Source organism: Metopolophium dirhodum, chromosome 1, assembly GCF_019925205.1.
Source record: "Metopolophium dirhodum isolate CAU chromosome 1, ASM1992520v1, whole genome shotgun sequence".
Lineage (NCBI taxonomy): Eukaryota > Metazoa > Arthropoda > Insecta > Hemiptera > Aphididae > Metopolophium > Metopolophium dirhodum.
The window spans coordinates 21,157,251-21,163,152 of record NC_083560.1 but is presented as its reverse complement, the minus strand read 5'-3'; the positions used below and the strand labels follow the sequence as shown (position 1 = coordinate 21,163,152).

Genomic DNA, 5,902 nt, shown 5'->3' with positions numbered 1-5,902 from the left:
CTAACTAAAAAATATGTACAGTGAGAAATGTGTGACATAAAGATTAATACAAAATATTATTAAAACAATATAAAAAATGTAGGTACCTACTAAATATTTACAATAGTGTACACCATCATTACAAGTCATAATATTATGTACAATGTACAAATACAAAATAATAAAAGAAATAGAACTTTGGTAAGAGAACATTATAAAATATGTATGAACAATATTTTTGTATTTATGATATAATATGTTAAATTAATAATTAGGTGTATAATATAATACAATATAGGTAAAATTAAAGAATATACATTTTACAATTTGATTAATATACAATACCTATATTGATTTACAAATGAACAATTTTTTTAAATTTTTTATTTTTTGAATGCATTTTGAAAACATCAATGTTGTTATTGCTATTTTTTATGAAACTATTTATTAATACATTTAAAATTTTTTTAAGAATTCGGTCCTACATGGATCACATATATTTAATGGCTTACAAACAATATGAACAATTTTTATTATTTCTGTTCGAACACCGGTTTTATTTTTTAACAAAAGTGACTATATTTAAATTAAATATACACGTAACTCTTTTTGCAAATTCCAATGTGTTTTTAAATGGATATAATAAATTGGCATTTTGATACGATTTCATTTCTATGTGTGTATTTTCCAGGTTGACTTGAGAATTATCCTCACTTTTGTCTGTTACATCAATAATAATTATTACTTTATTAGAGTAATTTCGTAAGGTATGGAAAAATAATCAATTATCTTAATGCTGATATCATTATTCATTGATATAATATTATGTTGTTTAATAATTATTGTTTTGGTATTTTGCATACAACAAAATATGTACCAATGTATATTGTACCCATTATAATATAATAGTAATCTATATTTTAATACCTATTTTATATTATTGATTTATGGCACCAAATTATTTGTATTAGTTAACGAGTACATAAAAGTGATAAGGAGAAAGGGGCTGAATAGGCAATCACATACATTTTGGAGCGCTATGACGCCAGCAGGTTTCTACAGAGCTTCTCGTATTCTAATCCATAGTATTTGGTTACATGAGTTCCGCTTATCACTAGTCGGTTGTCTTTTGTTTTCGTAGTGTTCGTGACAGAATATCTCATTGAATTTGTGACTGTGAAATCAAATAGTTTTGTTTTTCTAGGTTTCATTTATGTGCTTTGTACTTTGTGATGGCAGTAGGCGTAGTATGTAAGTATTATACTTGAAGCATACTATACCTTTTAAAAATACGACCACCCAAATATTCTATGGATGACTGGATTAAGAGAAAACTTACCCCTTAAAACACAATCATCGGTCTATAAGAATACAGGTGTCGTATACATTCCAAGACTGATGATCGAGATTCGAGGCTACCGACGTCCATTGATCGAGTTCTTTTTTCTAAGTTCCAACTGCATGTCTGCATACAATACAGATAACTGTCTACTGATAAGGCTAACTTCAATATCAGACTTGTCAAATTGGTCTTGTTGGTTGCACTTTTATATTAATTATTTTAACTTTATTTTTGATAATAATATATAACACTTGGTACGTTTTAAAAATGCATAAGACGTGTATAGTGTGCGATAATACATCTAATAACACCAAAGTCAATCGTCCGGGAGTTATTTATCATAGGTGAGTATCAATTGGTTCTAAAAATTTACTCGCTCAATTTATTATGATTACAACACACAAGAATTTTTGAATCATGTTATTGACATGGTTCTTTATCGTGGTGCGAGATACTGTGAAATAATTTTTAACCGGTTTAGCCTAATAATTTCTACTTAGTGTTTATTCCTAATCTAACATTAACAGTTTATTGTATTCATTGATATTTGTTTTAATATAGAATTCCCAAGAATGATTAGGTACAAGAAAAGAAAATGGTTTAAAGTTTTGAGAATTGATCGTTGTCATAATTGGCAAAAAATATGTAGTGATCATTACTATAAACCAGGACTAAAGCAATTTTTATTTTCAAATGCTATTCCTCAACGAAAAACGGTCCCCTGGGCTGGTCTGACGCATATTACTATGTCCCCGAAACCCGTGTACACTTTTGAACTATGAACGTCTTATAGAAAATTTTCCTGGCTTTCTGAATATATAGATTTAATGCGTCGCCACCTTCCGAACACGGTCGGAAAAATTATAAATGGCACGCCCGCCTGTACCGCGGCTCTACAAAAAAACGGTCCCCTGGGCTGGTCTGACGCATATTACTATGTCCCCGAAAGCCGTGTACACTTTTGAACTATGAACGTCTTATAGAGAATTATGAATTTTATGGCGCCATCTTGTGGTTAATGGTAATACAAATGTTGGGTGCCTTGAATATAATAAAACGCAACCGCGCATACAATGACTGTTATCAATAACCGTCCGAGAATTAGTCCCCTAGCTTTGGTCCCCCAACTTCACACTCGTTAAAGTTTTGGGAATTGATCATTGTCATGATTGGCAAAAAATATGTAAGTGATCATTCTTTAGAAAAAAAATATAAGCCAGGTCTAAAGCGATTTTTATTTTCAAATGCTATTCCTCAACCTTATGATCGAACTGCATTTCCTTCTAAGTAATACTTCTTGATCTCTATAGTTTAATTTTTCATTTTCAATTGTATTTTATTTTTAAATAGTTATGCTACTAAAAGTAATGACGTTGAAACTGGAAATAATATAATTTTACCAATGGAACAAAATATTATAAGGTGAGTTAATGAAAATTGAATTTGACTAGATTTTGTTTTTACAATCATCTAAAAATCAGAAGATTGGCTTATTATGATGAATGTGATTACATAGAATCTGAATTTTATAGAGAGGAACATATTGAAGATGCTGTTGTAAATAGTTTTAAATCAACAGGGCGGCAACCTAAACTTACTGTAAACAATGAGGATATGAATGATAAAAATATGCTGGTCAGTAAATAATTATTAATAATTTTAATAAACATAGTCAATACAGTTTGGTATCTTTATTTTTTTTATGATTTTCCATGCTTTTCTTATGGAATATGTAGGGAATTGGTCTTCTACGTCCGGGTTTCTCTTCATTGGTAATTTAGTGCTTTTAATTAGACATCAGTAATATTCTTGTCCACTTATATTTATAAAATAGTTAGTAGTTTGGCCACCAATGTGTGTACTCTTTTTGGAAAACTCTCAGGATATATTTTTTAGCCACTACTAGTGTATTGTTAGGAAATATCTACTGTTATTAATTGGGGATCTGTGTGATTTATTTTAGCATTTAACTATGGCGTCAAGGTCTTTTGTTCCAACCGATCCAAACCAATCCGCTTTTCTGACTTTCCATCTCACAAATGAATAGATCTTAACACTAGTACTATTTTAGGAGTTTCATAAAGGTATATACAATATAATATATATAAAGTTCCTTTTTTTCTTTAGAAATAGAAGAGTAGCTGTAAATATCTTTTAATAATTTAAAATTATATTATTACTAGCTGAATTACCAGGCATTGCTCGGCGTTACTTTTGGATGTAACACACTGTGGAAGCAATGTCTTTTTAAGTTTAAATGATATTATATTTTAATGAATAGCCGTAGTACCCGGTATTGTCTGTGAGATTCACTTGTGATTATGCGAACAGAATATTATCATTTAGGCAATCTACCTGTATGTAGTTTGTACATGACTATAAAGTATCTAAATTATACAAAGTTTATGGTTTTTACTTAATTTAACCTACGTAGGATTTATACAATCAATGAATACAAAATCCTAACTAACCTAACCATACGTAAATGTATGATGAACAATAAAAACCAAATATTTGTATGTATAGATAAAAAAGAAAAAAATTGGGCCACCAAAACCGTGGTTTGAACTTGAGACATTCTGTACTATAATACAAAGAAGTGCCAGTGCCATTTATAGATATCGACTGCCGCAACAAAAACTATCGTTACTCAATTTTACAACTTTTTTTTACAATTAGTTAATTAGTTATTTCAATTTTTCTGAATTTCCAACGAAGACGAAAATAACTGCATCTTATTGTATAGAACGTCTTTGGTTGATTTATGCTACTATCAGTTTCGTTGGTAATCCAGAAAAATAGTAATACCAGATTGAAAAAGAAAGTTGTGTAAAATTGAGTTACTACAGTTTTTATTGCTGCAGTCGATATATATAGATTACATTCCCTTCTATCATACGTGACAGTATGAATTTCTATTTTAAAATAGTAACTAATCAATTTTGATATACTTTAGTTAAAGCGTATATAATTTAAACCAATATTTTGTAAAATATATAATCAAAATGCTCACCAAACAAAGCTGTGTGTATATTTATTATAAGGAAATAATCATCTTGTAGGCTGTTCATTGTATCAATATATACGAATAAATATGTACACTAAACTGGTTTCGCATCATATACTATACATACTACTGCCAAAATCAGAAAAACCATGGCAGCGTATTCATATTGATTTTTTGGACATAAATAAAATTAAGTTATTAATTCTAGTAGATAAATGGAAGTGTGAAAATGGTGCATATACATAAATTAAAATCTAGTATGTTGAGCAAGGAAATACAAGGGTGAATGATAAAAAAAAAAAATGTATTAGTTATTATTTTTATATTATTATTATTTATTATATAATTATGTAATTAAGTAAATTATGTAAAATTACCTATACAAAAATCCTTAAAAGTTGAATTTGTTGGTAAACTATTCAATATAGTCATCATTCCCAGCCAATGGAGTTGAGACATGCATCCATTGGTGGTGTTAAATAATTTAATAATATAAAATCGTTGTATATGAAAAACGATTTTGAGTGATTACGGTCTATGATGCCTATTTTATGATATTATTGTGTCTAAAGTGATTAATTTTACAATTAGGCATTAAAAACAACATAAGGATAAATTCATTTTTTCCAAATATTAAATTTCATTGTGTCATTGTGTGTATAAAACATAATAATATATTAATATATGTTAAAAGTTTGCACATTTTTGTGATTCTTACGTATTTTTCAAAATTCGAACTTAAAATGTTAAAAAAAAAAATTGAGCCTATGTATTTTTAATATTTTTCCACTGCTATTGTAACAATATATTAGGAGCCTTGTATTACATTTTCACGCTTTTGGCCCAACAGATAAAACTTTATTGATATTCATTGAAAAAAAATAAAAAAATTGAAATTTGAAATTTGAAATTGTCTGTAAACAGCTCTAAAATAATAACCGTCAAAATTAAAATTTAAATGAAGGATGGTAATAGATATAATTATTTAATACTTTAATTTTTTTTCTGAAGGAAATCTACTGTTATTTATTAATTAATTATTATTAGTAATAAACCGAAAAAAACTCAATATTCACTTGGACAATGTTTTAAAAATATGTTTTATTTGTTTTAAACAATGAACAAAACATTTAAAATAAATGTTATAAATACATGTTTTAAACAAGTTGTTTAAAATTTTAAAACAATGTGTTTTGAACATAACTTGAATAAATTACCAAATCCAAAATGTTTTTACTTACCTAATAGTTAATATATACATAATTATAATGTCCACATAAGACATTCATTCAGAAAATATTTCAAATACTTTTAAGATTTAAAATAAGTAATAAAATTAATAAACAGTTAAACGTGCACTAGGACATAGGATATCGGAATTCAAGTGAAAAAATTAATTTAAATTGTATTAATATTTAAAATTACATAATAAATTAAAACTAAGTTATTTAAAACATTATTGTCGATAAAAAATTTTTCATTCGGTCAAAAAACTGTAATACAACATAAGTTGTTGTTGATGGAAATAAAAAAAAGTTGAGCCATAAACAAAAATAAGCAAAAATATATCCACA

The 5,902-nt window shown here is 27.4% G+C and overlaps 1 pseudogene; it reads left to right on the top strand.

Annotated features, from left to right (window-relative positions):
- The first annotated feature begins 1,588 nt into the window (after positions 1 to 1,588).
- Positions 1,589 to 4,123, top strand: LOC132934026 (uncharacterized; annotated as a pseudogene).
- The last annotated feature ends 1,779 nt before the right edge of the window (positions 4,124 to 5,902 follow it).